The sequence below is a fragment of the Zeus faber genome (genome assembly GCF_960531495.2).
Source record: "Zeus faber genome assembly, chromosome: 3".
In the NCBI taxonomy this organism is placed as follows: domain Eukaryota; kingdom Metazoa; phylum Chordata; class Actinopteri; order Zeiformes; family Zeidae; genus Zeus; species Zeus faber.
In genome coordinates this window covers 22,886,167-22,907,600 of record NC_137190.1, presented here as the reverse complement: position 1 = coordinate 22,907,600, position 21,434 = coordinate 22,886,167, and the positions used below count along the sequence as shown (strand labels likewise).

Sequence of the window (21,434 nt, the reverse complement as noted above, 5' to 3'; positions counted from 1 at the left end):
GCTCTCCTCCAGGCTCCGGGGCTTCCTCCTCCTCCTCCTGAGAAGTGGGAGAGCGGAGTGGGTGAGGAGTGTTAATCAGTCTCCGTATGAAACCCCTCATAAAGCACCAGGAACTAATGACTGTTTGAGCCCTCCCGCTGCTCCAGACTGGCATGCTCCCCTCTCTCCGCAGCTTTGTTCTGGCTCTGTGGGAGGAGCCGACGGCGAGCAGATGAGAGCGTTTCAACACTTTTAGGACGTTGATGTTCCCCATGTTGACAATTGTGCTCAAACACATGTCTTATATCAAAAAATAATTCCGCTTTTTGATGTTTACTTTGAAAACTGCAATACGATTTAACATTGGCTGAGAGCGGTAATCCACAACATTGTCTGTGTTGGGTGGATTCCACTACAGTGCAAAACCAGGAATTCCATGCAGTGTTTTGTTTCTCAAGGTCAAGGTTCACCCTTGCCTTTGTTCTAAGACTGTCACCTTCTTTTCTTGAAAGTATGTGTTCTTCTGATTGGTTGATTTATTTTTCTTTCTTGGTCACTTAAAGGGGTGGGGATATTTTTTTTTTTTTTGTGAATGTTCATCCATCTCAAATGTTTAGTGACCACCACTAGCTACGCTGCTTTACCAAATTCATTGTCTTTCACCTTTTGTGCCTGGCGGACCCCGCCACCAACAATGGAATCAGAATATAGAGGAACTCAGGGTCTCGTTGAGGATCCTCAAGTCTTTCTACCCTGGAGCAGTGGAGAGCATCCTGACAGGCAACATCACTGCCTGGTTTGGGAACTGTACTGCCCAGGACAGACGGGCCCTGCAGAGGGTGGTGCGTTCAGCCGAACGCGTTCGGCCGTATTTCCAGTGGTGCGTTCAGCCAAACACACCACTGGAACTACCCTCCCCTCCCTGTAGGACTTATACACCAGGAGGTGCAGTAGCAGAGCCTGCAGGATCATGAAAGATCCTCACCACCCCAACAATTTAGTAACTATTGTGCATAATCTCCGGATGCGTTGTAAAGGCATTTCACTATATATAGGTAAGAAAGTATGTATATGTATGTGACAAATAAATCTCTTGAATCTTGAATCATACTTGATGCAGATACATTGAATTGCTGTTTCTTGTAAAGTGCCAGCTAAATTAAGTATCGAATATGGGGATTTTAAAAACAAAATAATCTTACAGATTCCCACTTTAACAATTACTCAATGAAAGTAACTGATATTTCAAATAGATAGAGGAAGTGAGAGAGAACAAAATGGGCTTCTCACCCAAAATATCATGATTTTAGTTGTCAAAGCGAGACACCGGTGCGGGTGCCAGGGTGTTGCTTTGAGGTTCTTTCAGGTTCTCGGCTTTCGGAGCCAAAATAAATCTCCAAGGCGGTGGTTACCGCCGTTCAGCCAAAACGTCTACTGAGCGGAGCTCACCTGGAGCGGCTTCCTGCAGCCCCCGCAGTCTGACTGACTCCTCCTGACGTTATCCACCTTCCTGTCTTCCCGTCTTCTACCTGCCTGTGAATCACTCTGTCGGTCTGTCGGCAAGTCTGTTAATCTGTTTTCTGACTGTCTGCCTGGTGGATGAGTCCTGACTGGGACAGGGGAGAGTTTCGGATCATGGTTCGTGAAGACTCTTCCCCCTTGTCTGGCACGGATGACACAAAAGAGAATATCCCTCTCTCCGTAATGACTCTGGTGATTTTCCAAAAAAACCTCCAAAGCTAAGCGGATTTCTTCACATGCCTAAATGAGGAGCCATTGTTAAGTGAGAAGGAAGAGAGGAGGGGGGGAGGGCAATGTAAACGGGAAGACGGGGAGGAGAGGAGGATTGTGATGGAGGGAACACAGGGACGGCCGAGGGGAGAAAAGAAAGACGGGGTGAGGAAGAAAAGTAGAAAGAGAAGGATTGTTCACAGCTAATCACTGTGCTGATGGGATTAGGCTATTTCTATTTCCTAGTTTTCACACCATCTCAGGACGGGTTTCAGCAGAATAGGGACAGCTCTGTTCCCTCCGACAGATTATGAGGTTCCTTTTTAGCACTGTTTTAAGATTAGAGCCTCTCACTGTTTTCATCTTGGCAGCCGCAGAATATTATTAGAGTGACTCTTCTAATTCAAATGATGAGATCCACATGATCAGCAGCCACCGATGCAGCAGCACGTCTCAGTTGCAGTTCAGATCTTTTAGCGGTCTTTTGACATGTGTGATTGTTCTATACAATTTACATACTGAATCCCCGAGGGCGGATTAGACCAGATTCTCAACCTTTTTCACATCGACTACCCTAAATTTTAGACGAATTAGGCCACAGACCCCGTTTGATAAGATTTTGTCTCTGGGACCCCCAATCTTAGAAGTTTTTTAATTGTTGGATGTGATTTGATGGACGTTTTGTCAGTAACCTCTTGTAAGCAATGACCACGGCAACGTTTTCTGTGTTAAAAAGACATTAGAAACACTGGAAGGAAGGAAGGAAGGAAGGAAGGAAGGAAGGAAGGAAGGAAGGAAGGAAGGAAGGAAGGAAGGGAGGGAGGAAGGAAGGACGGAAGTACGAGCGAGTAGAAGAGGAGGCTGTGAAAGAGGGCAGAAATTTAGGAAGCAAAGAAGGAAGTCCGAGAGCAAGGAAGGAAGGACAGAAGGAGGGACGGGCAGACAGATGGACTGATGGGAGGAAGGATGGATGGATGCAGGAAAGAAGGATGGAAAAATGGGTGAATGGACGAATGAAGGAAGAAAGGACAGACTGAAGGGGAGGAGGACGGTGCGAAACAAGGTAGGAAGGAAGGGCGGTTAAATGGAGTGGCGGGCAGAAAGACGGATGGAAGTACAGCAGGAAGGAAGATGGGAAGAACGAAGGGAGGAAGGAAGGAAGGAAGGACAGAATGACTAATAGATGAGTGATTAATTATGGTCATTTCTTTGTATCATGGCTTAGTTACTATATAGTATTGTAACTTCTTTGGGCGTGGCACAGAGACATCACTACCCACTGACACTCAGGCTGTCTTGTCCTGGGTGGGGGTGGGCTGCAGCAGTCATTTTGCCGCCGGTAAAGCAGGGTGTAATTCCCCCCCACCCCGCTGCGACCGGGAGGCTGGTGGAGGAACATCTTCAGCCCCGTCTGACCTCCGTCTAATGGGCTGGTTATCGAAAAAGAGCACCTCTCATCCCCTGCCGCACTCCCGGCGGCCATGTTGAGGCAAAGTCATTACGACAGGCAGCGGCGCTGGAAATGTGTGTCAGCCAGAGTTCAGTGGGAAGAAAAGACTCCTGTGGTTAAAAAACAACAAAAAAAAAACCCTGTATTTTTCGTGGTGTGGCTGCTGTAGGGTTGTTGATTGACGGGGTGGTTCCTTTTCTCAAGAGCTGCTGTGGAGTGTATTTCCCCGCAGATGGGGCGGATCCTCAGACAGCGCCGCAGGCCCGGTCTCAGTGTTGGCACACTCCTCCACACCTCCCATCATGCACTGCCGCAGACACTGCGCTGTCCCGAGTCTACCTGAGGCTCATGTCAATGGCCCCTATTAAAGAGATATATTTAATAATACATTTTAAATGATAAAATACATTTTCCTTAAATTTGGGAAGAAAAAAAATTATATAGACATATATATATATAAAATGTATGCATGTGTAAAGCTCCAACTTAATGAATTAATTCTGACATGGCTTTGTTCTCATGCTGATATATGATTTTGGGTTGTGAGGTCATCATTGGAGCTGTCAAAATTATTACATGATTATTACATACAAGATCATTTTAATTGTTAGACATTTCACAATGAATAGAATGTTAATTTAGGTGCGTTTACATCAGTTGGTTGGGGAAAAATTGTTAATGTTCCAATTTTATGTGTCAATATGTCAATAGATAGTTCTCCTGCAATAGGTAAACGGGTATTATGACACGATTATTAAATGTATATTAAGATATTGGCATAAACAATCCAAAGAGACAATTCAATTGTTAATCACAATTATATATAGAGCAATTCATCATCAACTAAAATATCAAGATTGTGGCAGCCCTAGTCTTGTGATCAGTTTTTTTTGGCCTGTCAATTGCTCAAATGCATAAAGGACATGTCTGAGATAATCAAATGTATTATGATCTATGACAGTTGGTAGCTTCATGTAAAACTTAATTCACAGTCATATGTAACATGTTTACCATATATTGTAGCACATAATGTGTCCAACAATATACGGTAAATATGAAGAAGCCAAGGTAGCCAAATACCAAGAAGGCAAGAAGCTTTCTTGGTTTCCGTGACGACCCCGACACCAGGCGTGGTTGTATACTGCTCTCTCTTCATATTCACTATGATGCGTTATTTTCCCCCTCCGTTTAAAAAAACGGAGGGGGAATCCGCCGGAGATTGCAAAAAATAATTTCAACACTCACATAAGCACACCAGGCCAGTAAGGGTGCGATAAAAAGAGGAGTGGATGGTTCCTATGGAGAAGTTTCTTGGTAAACATTGTGTAGGCTGTAAACACATTGAGAAGCTTGGATTAATCATTGAAATATATAGCTGGTGCACAGCATCTGGAATTCCTAAAATATAGTAGCAGTCGGTTACAGACACTGGGAAGCAATTGAGTATAAAATGCTATTCATATATAAAATGAAATCACGGTCACTACGAAGATGCACTGAAGGGGGTTAGAAAGGGATCCCCTTTTTGAGAGCTTTCAAAAGGTTTTTTGCTTTCCTTTCCTCTTGAAATGCGCTCGTGGAGGCTGACGTCGGCGTTTTCGAGAAGCTCCGTTTTACTCGTCCTCACGAATACACGGAAAACAGTGTTGGGCAAAATCTCCACCCTGTGTTGCGTTTTCCAAAAGCTTCATTTCCAGTTCCTGAAACGGGAGGGGAGGCCAAAATGCAGAGAAAATACGTTTTCATAAATGTACGTATATGTGTGGTCAGGGTCTAAAACCGATACAAACACTTATTTTCCTGCTCCAGATTCAGATTCAGTGCCTTTTTAAAGTAGCTTAAGCGTGTGTTAGTCAGCAGTTCTCATGTTTGTTTTGTTTTTTAACAGGTCATGATATCATCTCTTATGTGTAGAGTGCAGAGAGAACCACACTGACTCAGCCAAGCGACAAATGATGAAAGACTGAAAGACGACAGAATAGAAAAATAAAACACTATTATAAATAAATAAAACCACCCCCCCCAAAAATACACACTTATGCACACACACACAAACACACACACACACAAACACACACACACACACGCACACGCACACGCACACGCACACTCCTACCTCTGACTCAAACTTTTCCCCCGCTCTCCCGTCTCCCGGTGGACTAAACTCTGCTAATCTCCTCAAAGCCGCTTAGCTGGAGCACTTTCATTCTGGATGCTGCCTTGTTTTACTGCATCTGGGTTGTGTAATATCGGATTATTTTTTGTCACTTTATTACGGGGCGGCGACTGTTCAGAGGGTTTATTTTTTATTATTTATTCTCGGCATGTGGGCCGGTCTTTGTTCTGTGCGGACAGAGTCTGGATTGTTGAATGTGGACAGTTTGGCAAAGTGGTTTTAAGTGAGGAATCCAAAAGTCGGCTGAGAGACTTGTGACCTTTAAAGTATACAACTTTATAGACAGAATTATCCATCTATCAATATCCATCTATCAATATCTATCTATCAATATCTATCAATATCCATCTATCGATATCTATCTATCAATATCATCTATCAAAATCTATCAATATCTATCAATATCTATCTATCTATCGATATCATCTATCAATATCCATCTATCAATATCATCTATCAATATCCATCTATCAATATCTTTCTATCAATATCCATCTATATATATTTATCTATCAATATCTATCTATCACTATCCATCTATCAATATCTATCTATCAATATCCATCTATCAATATCATCTATCAATATCCATCTATCAATATCTTTCTATCAATATCCATCTATATATATTTATCTATCAATATCTATCTATCACTATCCATCTATCAATATCTATCTATCAATATCCATCTATCGATATCTATCTATCAAGCAAACCAAGCTGGTGCTGTACTGTACATACTGTGCTGTGTACAGTATGTGGAGGGTACCAAAATTTTGATTCTGATCTATATCCACCTTCTATCTACCTGTCTGTCTGTCTGTCTGTCTGTCTGTCTGTGTGTGTGTGTGTGTGTGTGTGTGTGTGTGTGTCTCCGTCCGTATTCAAACAGAGTAGAGACATGTGAATTTGAAGTTGTTGTTTTTTTTTTTTTTTATATTCCATCATTTTTATTGAATCAAAATACCTTCTTCTCCAAACCCCTTCGCTCGTGGGCTGCGGCCGCGGCCGTGGAAGCAGCGGTGCTTATTCTCTTAAACAGAGCAGTTTTCCCTGAAGCTCCAGGGAGTCGAACCGCTGACCTTCTGCTTCTGCAGCAGGAGGGTTACAGCTTCTCCGTCTGAGAGGAGAAGCTCAGCGATGCCAGCGAGCGATCCTCCCCACAAGCGAGAAAGAGGGAAAGAGAAACAACGGAGTGAAAGAGGGAAATAAGGAGGGAGTGAGAGGAGGGTAGGAAAGGAAAGAGTGATAAAAAGAGGGTAAGAAGAAAAGAAAGACAGCGGGAAAGAAGGAAAGTAAGCGGCAAAGTAAGTAGGAAGGACACTGGGGAAAAAAAGAAGGAAAACCGGAAAGGGGGAAAGAACGAATGCAGGAAGGAAAGATAGCACAGAAAGAAAGAGGGAAATAAGGAAGGTGGTAAACAAAGAAGAAAGGAAAGAAGGAAAGAAAAAAGAGTGAAATAACGAAGGAAAGAAAGGACGAATAAAGGAAAGAATAAAGTTATCATAGTCAATGGGATCATCCTGTGTGTGTGTGCGTGTTTGTTCTGCGTGTGTGTGCATTCATACACACATCCGCGTGTGTGTGTGTGTGTGTGTGTGTGTGTGTGTGAGGTGAACAGGAAGCAGCACCAGGTGTGAGCGTCTGTGTGAGAGACAAATAGAGACACAAAAGACACCATGTGGCGAGCGCTACATCCCTGTGTGTGTGTGTGTGTGTGTGTGTGTGTGTGTGTGTGTGTGTGTGTGTGTGTGTGTGTGTGTGTGTGTGTGTGCGCGTGCGTGCGCGCGTGTGCGTGTGTGAGCGTGTGCACACGCGCCCTCATATAGCAGGGCACTGGGTTGGGGTGTGATGGATGCGGTGCTGGTCCTCAGGTAATAATAGCCGTGATGGATCCTTGGGCGGAGCGGTGCTGCAGCTCCAGGCTCTGAGGGACTGGATGGAGCGTCTGCAGGGGCCCTGGAGGATGCTCCACCCCACCCCACCCGCCCACCCCACCCCCCTCGCCATATTCATCAGATAACGATAGTTTTTTTTTTTTTTACGCAAACTCCATCCATCTGCGTTTGCACGTGTTCTCAGTGGTTTATTCAACAGGGAGGAGTGTAAACGAGGCGGAGGTCATTCGTGGCTAATTGTAACGAGTAATAGAAGTACTTGCTGTTAAATCTACTTAAAGTATCACATCCACTGTCCTGATACAGTATAACGGAGGCGTAAAGCGCTGCTGTATTTCTGTACAGATACTTGTGAAAAGTACTTAAGTAGAGTAGCAAGGTACTTTTGTACTTTCCACCACTGGCAATAACACAAGCTTTTACATTTAGTTGTATTGTTGTGGTGCTTCAGCTTGACCATTGGTTGGAACTGCTGTATTCTCAACATTACTGTTGTAACCCATATGTTATTACATGTTATCAAATGTTATTAAATGTTATCACTTTTTTTTTTAAATCACATGTTATTACACGTCATCACATTTTATCACAGGTTATTCCATCATTATTACACTCCCACTGTCTTCCTCCATCTTTGATCATTTTTCTCTTATCGACGGTGGTGACGGTGGCTTTCGGCTTCACCTCCCTCATTAAGTTCTTTGTACGCAAAGTCATTATTGATTAATTCATACTAATTATGCCGTATTGACTTTTTTTCCCCACATAATGTGGCATTATTTTTTCTGTGCAACACAGCTGTGATTTACAGAGGAAGCATTTCCTTTTAGTTTATTTATAAAGTCTATTCCTGTCGGGTTCCTGCTGCAGACTGCGGGATGATGAAGGTGGAGAATTGGATTCATCATTAGTGTTTTCTATTTCTTTTTTTTTTGTCGCTGTAGTGTTTTGTGTGCAGTGATATATTATTCAGTTAGTTGTTTTAATCTTTTCACACTTTGACATCCTGATTTGCCTCATTCAGATTGCATCATGTGTTGTTTTATTCTGCTCATGCCAGTTCAGTCTCAGGACACGGCGGCGTTGGGTACGTCTGTTTTCTTGTTGCTATGGCAATAGACCGCAACTTCTCTCCCGGCTTGTTGTCGGTAACATTGATTTTCTTGAAGTTTGTGAAAAATCAAGTCGCACATTATTTATTGATGAACACCTTGATATCTATAATTTGACGATATTTTGGGACAAGGACTATTGATGCTTTCGTAATATATTTACACACAAGAAATGTTTGACACAACAGTCATTAGTTAAGGTGGGTTTTATGATCGAGCAGTTTGGACAGTCTATGAAGTTCAACAAGCTGCATTATTTTCCTGTAATGCAGCCTTCATGACATTTAACTACATCACGATAAAAGCGAATTTGCGGACGATAGTCTCATATCACTTATTGATATTATATCATATTGATTTTTATGACAATTTATATATTTATGCATTTGTTTGTTTGTTTATTTATTTATTTATTTATTAGATAACAATTATCACCCTCAAAATTTAATTAAGAAATATTTGTCTTGGAAATCACATGAATCCGTATCAATATCATTGTCTTTATAATCATACGTTCTCCCTTCTCTCATATGATTCTTATTATTCACTTTTTTCCGTCATATCCAGTGGAGTACAACTTCCCTAAATCCTTCACACCGAAAAGTTGGAGTCTATCTTTTCCCACGTAAGATGCAGTTAAACAGGAGTCGTTCTGAGCCACCAAAGTGGGCTCTGTTTTGATCCCCCCAAAAAAGTATAAATCTAACAAAGTTGGTGTTGCAGGGTTTTTTCTTTTTTTTTTAGGCTCAAGTCATCTACAAGTTAGCCCCAAATCCTTCAGCAGTTTCCCTCTTTGTAGGGCAGTAGAGACAGTCATTTTTCAGCTTCCATCTTGGGGATAAGGCTGGCTGCTGGTTGCGTCGTCTGTCTCTTCTTTCTCTCTCCTTCTCCTTTCTCTCTCTCTCTCTCTCTCTCTCTCTGTCTCTCCTCCCTCTCTCTCTTTCTCCTTCTCCTTCTCTCTCTCTCTCCTTTCTCCTTCTCCTTCTCCCTGGTGATCCCGTCTCTGTTTTTAGATCATGTCTAGAGACTCGGCGGCGGCTGTGATTTATTCAGCTGCTGCTGCAGGAAGGAACCGCTGCAGGTGAGAGACGTGAGAGGCGTCTGTCACCGCACGCTCATCTGCGTTTCCACGGCGGGAAGGAGAGAAATGGCACTGTCAACTTAAAGAATTTTTTTTTACAAAAAGTTTAAAAGTTAAAAAAAAATAAAAATCACCGTTGAGCACCTTCAGGGAGAGCAGGAGTTGGGGTACAGTAGGAGTGGGAGGGGCGCCTTGCTCAAAGGCGTCCAAGCATGTGTTTGATCGTGGATGACCGTGCCGCTGAAGTTTTATGGGCAAAGGAGAGACCATCCGATTTGGATTTAGTGCGCCATAAAAAAAAATCGACATACTTCTCTTCAATACTAAAAATCTACGAAAATGCTGCCTTTTTAATATACAGAAACCCAAGAATCTGAAATTAAATGAAAAAAGTATATTTGTGTCATCTGAAAGCATATTTAGTATCTTTATATTTTTTGTATAATTTTAATGGAGTCTTATAATATATTGACTGTGTTAGATTGAAGCCGTTAGAAGTTTTACGTATGTGCATAAATAAATGGACATAAAATCATGTATTTTTTGGTATTTTCGGCTGACAAAATAGTCCTTATTTTTCCAAGTATACTTTACCTTCCAGAAGTGTGCTTCAAGTTTATCAATATTGTACTATTAATACATTGTAAATAGTATGTTGAATATAGAATATGACGATATTTAATATGTATATTTTGACCACTGATATTATACTCAGTGTTAGAAGTTGCACAAAGCATTTTAAGTTGCCATGACTTCGATGTAGCCCAAATGGGATGCGTTTATACAGCTTTGAGTTTTAACGACTCAAATCGCTTCACAGTGCATTCCTCACATTCAGCCATACATTCATGCATCGATGGCGGCGGCAGCTGTGCAAGGCGCCTTCCGATCACTAGACGACCCACTCTACCTCTTGAGCTACTGCCCCCCATATGTGACTTGGATTGACTTGGATCACTTTGCACAGGATGAAAATGGTCCTTTTTTATGGCTGGTTGTGTTTTTCTTATGTTAACTTTTTTGTTGTTTTCAAACAGTTTGTGTAGAGTTGAAAAAAAACGTTTAAAAGTCTTACCCATTTGAGTCGGACACCACAGGACTTTTCTACTATAAGTCACACTCACTGTATTTAGTCGATAGGGCAGCGGTTCCCAAACTTTGCTCCCTGGAGCCGCCGCCCCCCCACCAACCACCCTGACACACACCAAAAATACATGATTAATATAGGACCAACTCTGGAGGTCGTACTTTCCTCTCATAGCTTTCTTTACTTCTCAATTTGCTTTTTACTTTCTGCACCTTCCCATCTCTCTGTTATAAAATCTGAATTTAACACATTTATTGCAATGAGAATGTAGGTTGCAGTGGTAAAATATTGTGTAAAATATGTATTGTGAGTGGAGGGAAGACATGAAGAAATCTTTATTATTATTGTTATTATTATGGGTCCAACCCTATTGTTATTGTTCAGCAGTGCCTTATTGTTATCGTTCGGAATAAAAAAATCAGAACAATAAAAAATGTTCTGAATTTTGAAGCCCAATCCACATACGGAGCAGATATTAGCGAAAAACTGACCAAATATTGAGCGATATTACACAGACGAGCCAGTACATCTGACACCGAAGTATGTCCAACCTACCAACCTTCCAAACTATCTTGAGCGCATACTTCAGCATAAGCTGTGACTACTTTGAAGTGTCGTTTAAACCGCTATGTCACAGGGATTTTGTGGTTTAAATTTCCAAATCGATCCACATACGGAGCAGATATTAGTGAAAAACCAAACAACTTTAACCCGAAATATTCAGTGGTCTTAACTGACTGACTCTACTGTCACACATCTCGTTCTAAAATGCACGACATGAGATTTACAGACGCTTTATGACGTCATCATATAATTTACCATAAATGTACAGATTCCGATTCAGAAAGTCCAGTCGGACCGTGTCCATTGGGTGGTGTGGAATCGTCACTCTGTAGTCTTTGGACATTACCAACTATTGATTTCCGTGTATATGTAAAAGCCAATCCTTAAAAAATTGTCAGCGTGTCCCTTGAAAACACTGAAATGTATGACTGAGTGATGCGTTCAAGATCCAGCGAGCTGTGGGACAAATAAAAGCCGTGCAATTGTCATCACGGACAGAAATACCACAAAGTTGGCGTGTGGAGCACCAAACGGCCACCCCTCTCTGAGAGCGCAGCTCTATTTCCACAGACAACACGGTGAGTTTTAACAATGAGAAGTTCTGGTTTCCAGGCGCGCATGGACAGTTGTTTTGAAGACAGGAGGGTTGCACTCTATGTACACCACATAGTAGTGGCTACGCGAGACGAGCAACCAGGAGACGACAGACCGGTGGGAGCCGGTGGTGGCATTCAAGTCAAAATCGGAATATGATGCTGTAAAACTGTAAAACACATCCAACACGACTAAACTGGACCCTGTATTGCTACCCTGCAGCTATATTTATGATTATGATTATGATGATTATGATTATGATGATTATTATTATTATTATTGTTATTATTACTATTATTACTATTATTACTATAATTATAATTATAATTATTATTTTTATTATTATTACTATTATTATTATTATTATTATTATTATTATTATTATTATTATGGGGAGGGCAGAGTACAACACAGAACCCCTAAACCTGGTGTTTTTGGTGCCTTAACCTCCTGCGTCAGCCACAGTGGATCCATGCCTGGTTATGTGCCTGAATAAGCATAGCAGAGGAAATTAAATAACTTATTTACTGAAACACTTATGGAAAAGTCACATATTATTATTATTATTATTTTTTTTTCCTCCATAGAATAAAGTCACTTTTCCTATCTTACATTACGAAAATTCTTGTCATTTTGTATTTATTACCCGTCCCCTGTCTTTGCCTGGCTGTTCCGCTCGTGCCGCCGCGGCGCCCACGTTCGTCCTCGACCAGATTCCTCTCAACTTAAATCGCTGTTTATTTCAGGCACCCCGCGGCAAGGATAGAGATAAAAGGATTAACTTATCATCCGGCAGTTTAGAGTGCTTAAACTCAGCCTGACACCCCCCCTGCAAATTGAAAAGATGGATTCCGGAACGTCCCATTCAGCACATGCTAAATTCATTTCCGCTGTCTGTGGGCCGGGTGGGGGGCTGTGGACGTGGGAGACCCAGAGAGGGAGTGATGGAGATGACAGCACCATGACTGGCCTCGACCTGATTCAGACCACTCGGTAATGAGCAGGTGGGATGTACCCGCTGTAAATAAACACACTTATTACATGCAATTACAAGCTTCACAGCCTAATTAGCGTTATGGCATGAACTTGTTTAACGCAAATCTTTCTCTCTCCTAAATCTTTCTGCCAATAATCCTATCCGGTCCAAGACCTTCGAGCATCGCTGGTGATTTCTTCCTTCAATTGTGACCAGGAGCTCGGTACTCTCCAGTTGGCATTAGTGTTTGCATTTTTATGTATTTATTTACTTTTCCATCCACTGGTAGTTACATAATAGGTTCCTAACCATCACCCACCGTGTTTTTTTATGGTATTTGATATATTTCTGCAGGGCTTTGGTGATGGCTGGTTTCATGGATGTATGATTGAGAAGGGTGGTTAGTTCGTAAGGAGGTTGTTATTCCGTCCAGTTTTTATGGGTGTTACACTGGCGGTTGAGTGCATCGATGCCCCGCACCGATGGAACAGGAAGGGTTTGAGTGTTTTGCTCAAGGAAACTCGCGCTCTCTCTCTTTCTCTCTCTCTCTCTCGCTCTCTCTCTCTGGATGGCAATCATTATGTTCTAAACAACCCAAACTAAAGGCCTCAGTCTATGTTCTCTTCACATGAAGTAATGGAACAGTTCGGTGCTTAACATTTGGTCCAACAAATGAGTATTTGCAGTGAAAAAGGGGTATCTTTGCACAATAAATGCAATGTTCAGAACGCTGGAGTAGCTAAACTCTAATTGAGAGTCTTGACAGTCCTAAACGCATGTCATCAAATATTGCTCTGATTAGATTTTGCATTTTAGCCAGTTAGGTGACACCCACAATGAATTTGCAGGGACAGAGGGTGAAGGGATTTTTTTAGGTCTTGAATACTACACACAATAAAGGAAACTCAAAAGTATTCATATAAACAGACCAAAAGGCATTAATACACATATATACAGTTGATTTAAGTTTTGTTTTAATTTGGAAAAAAAACAAACAAGATACTGTATATACAGTAGGATAGCTGGAGTACAGATAGATTGATAGATATACAGGCAGATAGATAGATACTTGGATGGATGGATGATTAATATAGACAGACATAGATAGATAGACAGATAGATTGACGGATGAATGATAGATGGATGAATAGATAGATAGATTAATAGATATATAGATAGATAGATAGATAGATAGATAGATAGATAGATAGATAGATAGATAGATAGATAGATAGGTAGATAGATAGATAGATAGATAGATAGATAGATAGATAGATAGATAGATAGATAGATAGATAGATAGATAGATAGATAGATAGATAGATAGATAGGTAGATAGATAGATAGATAGATAGATAGATAGATAGATAGATAGATGGATGTGTTTCAGTAGAGCAGTCTGTTGCAGCAGTATACATGTGTGACGCAGCTACAACACCCACTTTACTCCCAGCAGATGTCACTGTTACATAATAGCTATTGGATCCAACAACGCTTCTGTTATGCACGCGCGCACACATACAGACACACACACACACACACACACACACTCACGCACACACACACGCTCTTATGCTCACACACATAGGCACACACTGAACAAGTACATACACGCACACATACACTGACCGACTCACAGTTACTTTTAAGCATTCGTACTACAGACTCACACACACACACAGACGCACACCACAGACATGCTCACAGACATTTACGTCATAGTCACATGTAGACATACATATCTGTGTAAACATGTCTTTATTATTCGTACACACGCATACCCAGACACAACAAAGACCCCTTAAACATCCTTTAAGGTTCGTTTATTTTTTCCTTCATGGTAAAATGATCTTGCTTCATAAAACAATCACAAAATATACCAACACGCATCCAGACATTTTGCAATGCATCTACTGTACAACCAATGCAGGATAAAAAAAGGCTCTACCATGTTTAGCACTGTATATAGGACCAATGTACAATATATTTAGGTTCAAGACATGAAGGAGTGCTCCTACAATGTGCCACCATCTACCTTTTTAGGCCAAGTTTGCAGTGTATTTGCAGACATTTAAGTTCACCAATTGACCTTTTCTACGCTGGACATACATTCTATTGATTGATTATGATTAAAACAGTGAGAATTAAAATTATAATCATGAGTAATTGTCAAGCTCATCAGGATGCCGATGTCCTCATGTTTCCAACACAGTGGTTAGCTGATTATTCTAATTGCAAAATCACCCATGAACTTGATTACTCAACCATACGAGCCAGTTCAGTTTGTAATCCGGTTCTCAAATCCTCAAAAAGGCCGATTTGCCACAGGACATTGTGCGTTGGTGAATAATTTCTCAAATCTCGGGGGTTTTATCATTCTTTCTTTCAGCGTTTATTTATCTTGGCAAAGATCGCTGAGCATGCAAACTCTTCTCAGCAGTGTGCGTGGTATTATACACACTCACACCTGGGAGCAGCCCCTTGCACCTGGAGTCTACCACTGCTGGCCACTGTATAGTATAGTATATACTATAGAGTGGCTATAGTACAACCACAGTTAACAACTACTGCCCAGTGGGAGCTGTGATCTCTGTTGATCAGTGTAACCCTGCAGACACCTGACATATGCCTTTTCAATATTGAGGAGTAGCGCCCTAATCCAGATTAACCTGTGTCATTATGCTTCTGAGTGTCATTACTCCCGGAGTGCCATCCCGGCCGAGCAGAATAAATACCTGTTTCCTGTGTTGTGTCGTCTTGCTGCCTCTCGGCTGTAAAATATGGGCATCGTCCCAAAGGGGCGCTCCATTTGTCCTCATTGGCCTCATTGTTGGTGAAAAATTAACAGCGCAGCTCTGCTATTAAGGCTGACTGTAATGGATGAGGTTCCGTTGGGCCTAATAGAGCAGATACGTACACATGAAAACAAAACTGTCCACACACACACGCACACACACACACACACACACACACACACACACACACACACACACACACACACACACACACACACACACACACACACACACACACACACACACACACTCTTAGACATAGTGTATAAAAAAGATGCACATACATTCCCATACGGACATTCAGGTGGAGAGATGAGTGTGTATGGCCCCCTTCTCAGGAGAAACACAAGCATATACACACAGACACACACACACACACACACACATGCAACACACTCCAACTTACGCACACTAACACACACACTCTTACATGCACGTACTAGCACATGTAGACTCGCACAAACACATTGTCTTCCCCGTTCTCTGGCCGTCCTGTATGCTCTCGGCGTTACTCGTGTGCGTGTGTGTTTGTAAGTGTTTCCGTCGGAGAGCCACTGGCTCAGCACCTTCCATGTACCAGCAAAGATACTTAAATATTAATTTCCGCTTTCTTTCATTCTTTGTTTTTAAAAGCGCTTAAATGTTTTAGAGGATTTGGGTTCGTTTGGGACACAAATGAGCCTGCAGTCAGACGCAGAGGATGTGGGGAAACACAGAGATACAGATAAAGGTGAATTAAGAAAACAGTTGTACTTTGAGAGTGATAGCCAACCTATGCTAATATAAAAAAAAAAGGGAGTGTTTATTTATGATGTGAAACTTGTCAACTTCATTATCAATTTTAAAGAGATGATTTGTGTGTGTGTGTGTGTGTGTGTGTGTGTGTGTGTGTGTGTGTGTGTGTGTGTGTGTGTGTGTGTGTGTGTGTGTGTGTGTGTGTAGGCACCAATACAAGATGTGCTAGTATTTCAGCTTCACACGCTGTATTCAGGTTGTCTGGAGGAAGCACAAATCCACCTCCACCACCACGATGTCTAAACACGCCCTGGAAGCAGAAGACTAAACAGCAAAGTATTGAAAATCTGGACGCTAAATGTGTGCAAAAACATGCACATTAGTGCAGCTCGATTATAGCAGAAATCATAATCACGATTATTTTGGTGAATATTTACATCACTATTATTTAACATGATGACTCATTGACTTTGGAAAGATCATACATTTATGAACTTCAAAAGGAAAATCTCTTTTTAACAGTGGATTTTCTTGAGCTTTAAATACAATTCAACTGAAAAAACAAAAAGTAAAAGAAAAAGTTAAATTTTAAAATAAATATATAATATAAACTAAAATGTAAATAATATATAAATATATATTATATTTATTTAAATTAATAATATAATCATCATTGTCGTCTGAGAAGAGTCTCAGAGAGAAAGGTAGGTAGGACGAGTTCGAGTTCAAGTTGGTGAAGGGGTGGAAGGGGTGAGCTGGAATTATAACACAAGACCAAACGAGAGCGTCGTTGTGAAATGGAATTTTGCACAATAATCATTTTACCTCGATTATCTTGTTCTCATAATCGTTGGAAGCCAAAATCGTAATTGGAAATAAAATTTGATAAATTTCCCAGCCCTAACTCACATGGGTGTACAATACGTATGCACACATGTGCATCTCTACAAAAAAAAGCTGTACACTGTACAAGCTGTACACACACGCACACACATGCACACGCACACGCTCTACAACCTGTCTGGTTTCCAGAAGCATTGGAAAAACATCACGCTCCTGCAGCTGACTCTGCTGAATTCGGGGAAATCCAGATCACTTTCTTGGGCCCTTCGTCATCATCATCATCATCATCAGGATCCCAGTAACCACAGAGAGCAGCATGTTATTCCTCTGCAGATTAAGCTGGAGAGTTGTCAGAGCAAGCGGCGTAGCGTCATGTTGACAGAAGGGCTGAGTCAAAATCCTGGCACCTGCAGGCCTGGAACTTTGTCAGGAAAAGCATTTTTTTCTGACTTCCCCTTTTTGGAAGTTTAAAATCTGAAACGGCTGAGGAGTTGATTCCTTGCGCAGATGCTGCATCTACCTCGGCTCTGTGTAGCTGGATGGATAACAGTTGTCATAGTTGCAGTTTCCTCCTGGATTTTTATGGAATTAGCTTATTTCTGTAATATCACACGCAGTTTGTGTATGTGTGTTTGTGTTTGTGTGTGTGTGCTTGCGTGTGAGTTAAGTGGGTAATCAGCAAAGAATTAGCCAATAATAATAATGTGAGAGAGTGATTTCCTGGTGTATTGAGCCACTCTGGAGCAGAGTAGAGGAATCTCTGCTGAGTTTTCTTCTGGATCTGATGTACATAAACATCGCAGGCATCTAGATCTTATTGAAACTGACTCAAATATGCAGCCCATCGAAATTTTTTACCATCGGAATAAAGGGTTTAACGTTAACCAGGCAGAATGTAAAAACAGTGAATCTGCCAATTTGCCTCACCTGCTTTGAAATAGTACTTATCCATCAAGATGCCAAAAGAAAATGAAAATGAAAATTTATAAAAAATAGGATCACAGCAAGACGATGTTAAACTGTTGAACATGTGTATTAAATGCTAATTTACTGATAGGAAATTACTATCTCTACTTTCTCTACTTGAATACACAAAATTAAATATCTGCTGTCTTTGAACATGGTAACATAACAGGACATTTACATGGACTAGAAATTGGGTGTGTAACACACACACACGCACACACACACACACACACACACACACACACACACACACACACACACACACACACACACACACACACACACACTTCACAATTCTACCGAAACCACAGTAACGTTTACACCTACCTCGGTGTGGCGTGTGAAAGAGCAGCAGCTTATCATCAGCAGCCAAAGCTCACACTCTATAACTGCTACTGACGCTCTATAACTGCTGCTGATGCTCTATAACTGCTACTGACGCTGACATTCTATAACTGCTACTGACACTCTACAGCTGCTGATGATGCTGACACTCTATAACTGATACTCACACTGACGATCTATAACTACTGCTGACACTCTATAACTGCTACTGACACTCTATAGAGGGGGGGGGGGAATCCCAGCCGGTTGGGAGCTGGCTGGGAAATGACGGGAAGGTGGTTGCCATTCGGCTGTCAGCCGAACGACGGCCCTCTTGTACTAACACTGACGCTCTATATCTGCTACTGACAATCTATAACTGCTACTGACACTCTATATCAGCCACTGACGCTCTATAACAGCTACTGACGCTCTATAACTGCTACTAAGACTGACACTCTACTGTATATCTGCTACTGATGCTCTATAAGTGATATTGACACTCTATAACTGCTACTGAGACTCTACAACTGCTACCGACACTGATACTGTATTACTGCTACTGACACTCTTTAAATGCTACTGACGTTCTATAACTGCTACTGACACTATACTGTAACTGCTACTGAGTCTCTATAACTGCTACTGATGTTCTATAACTTCTACTGACACACTATGACTGCTACTGTCACTATGACTGCTACTGGCAGACTACAGTATAACTGCTACCGTCAATATAACTGCTACTGACACTCTATAACTGCTGCTGACACTATAACTGCTACTATTGCTAGAACTGCTACTGACACTTCATAACTGCTACTGTCACCATAACTGCTACTGTCACTATAACTGCTACTGACACTTTATAACTGCTACCGTCACTATAACTGCTACTGTCAATATAACAGCTACTGACGCTCTATAACTGCTACTAAAACTGACACTCTATAAATGCTTCTGTCACTATAACTGCTACTGTCAATATAGCGGCTACTGATGTTCTATAACCACTGACGCTTTATAACTGCTACTAACGCTCTATATCTGCTTCTGAAACTGATACTCTATAACTGCTAGTAACACTGACACTCTATAACTGCTACTAACACGGACACTCTATAGTTTCTACTGATGGTCTATAACTGCTACTGATGCTCTATAACTGCTACTGACGCTTACACTCTTTAACTGCTACTGATGCTCTTTAACTACTACTGACGCTTACACTCTTTAACTGCTACTGATGCTCTTTAACTACTACTGACGCTTACACTCTTTAACTGCTACTGATGCTCTTTAACTACTACTGACGCTTACACTCTTTAACTGCTACTGATGCTCTTTAACTACTACTGATGCTCTATAATTTCTACTAACACTGACTCTCTTTAACTGCTACTGATGCTCTTTAACTGCTACTGATGCTCTAGAACTGCTACTGACACTATATCTGCTACTGAAACCAACACTCTGTAACTGCTACTAACACTGACACTCTACTAACTGCTACTGACATTCTATAACTGATACTGATACTATACTGTAACTGCTACTGACACTATACTGTATCTGCTACTGACTCTCTATAAATGCTACAGTATTAGTTATAGACTGCTACTTGTTATAAACTACTACTTGCAGTCTTTAACTGCTACCGTCACTATAACTGATACTGACACTCTATAACTGCTACTGTCACTATAACTTCCCCTGTCACTTTAACTGCTACTGACACTATAACCACTACAGACACTCTATAACTGCTACGTCACTCAATTACTGCAACTGACTGACTTGCCACTTGGTGAGGTAAATTGCCTCTTGGAACTTCTGCGACTTTCTTGGATCCTTGACACAGTTTAACAGAAGGGTGCTGATTGGCTTTTTACTCATCTTTGTCCACATTTGAACCAGTCTGATAATGCATAATGGGAAAAATGATGATTAGGATAATTAGACAAATGATGAATATCAGACTTGTGTAGCAGTTGACCCCTGGAATGCAGTCTCTCTATGTAATCAAATAAAGCGTAACTTTTCAGTTTGCTAAGACATTGCATGTTGAAGACATTACTTTTTAACTTCAGATTGCTTTTATAAGGTCATATAAGGTGATAAGTACGCAGAAATTTTACGTTGGAGTTAGATTACTAACAACTGTGTTCACAGAAGCAGCAACATATATGTACTCTGACAGTCAGTCAGTCAGCCAGTCAGCCAGTCTGGGAGTGTTCCAAAGCGTCCAGCAGCATCTGGGTTGCAGCCAAACGGCTGCCCAGGCTGCAGAGCTGTGCAGGAGAGGGGATCCAGTGTAGATGGACCGTGCTGGGCTAAACCAGCTGGTAGACAGGCCTGGCCATCCAAAGAGGATCTTAAATACACGGCTTTATGAAGACCTAAACAACAGGCTCATGTCCTATTTGGCCTCAGATTTCCCCCCATGCTTTGATTTATTACCGTACAAGGCAACCGGAACATAGAAGGATTATGTAATTTTTATATGGCACATCAAAACACATTTCTTCTTGTGGGCAGCTTTTCCCAAAGTGCCCTACGATAACGGTGGCCTGGGGAACTGTGACCCCTGACTCCGGCAAAATAAACTGTGCCTCATCAGCATGCTTTTCGAAGACATATGATGAATCCACCATAATGGTCCACAGAGCACCGACAAAGATGGCTAAGAAAATGAATCCTTCTCCCTTTGCTTCCTTATTAGATCCATTTCATTTCATATACAGCGATTCTCCTGTCTAATCTCCATTTGATCTCCATTTTCATTCTTCTATTATTTCCTCACTTTGTGTCACCGCTTGTGTGCATATCTATCTCCTCTTGTATCTCTCTTGCAGTCTCTCCCTCCTCCTCTCTCACTGGTCGCTCTCTCTCTCTCTTCCTATTCAGTCCTCTCATTCGTTTCTTTCCTGTCTCCATTTCCTGCTATAACAATGCGTTCCCTCCAATGTCTACCTCAGTGCTATGAACATGAGTGAAGTGCCTGAAGTGTGTATAAATGAGACCTTAAACACATTTTGGACACATTACATTTTGCATTTGAAAAGTATTGCTGTCCAAGGCAAATATTAATATTTCTTTATAGTTTGTCTTGATTCATCAAA

The 21,434-nt window shown here is 41.4% G+C and overlaps 1 protein-coding gene across 1 annotated transcript in view; it reads left to right on the top strand.

Moving 5' to 3' along the window:
* The window catches only part of LOC307227844 (nuclear receptor ROR-alpha A-like), a gene marked incomplete at its 5' end in the record, with an annotated part of 176,726 nt that overhangs the window by 52,422 nt on the left and 102,870 nt on the right, over window positions 1–21,434 (top strand). The gene's annotated exons all lie outside the window — the stretch shown is intronic.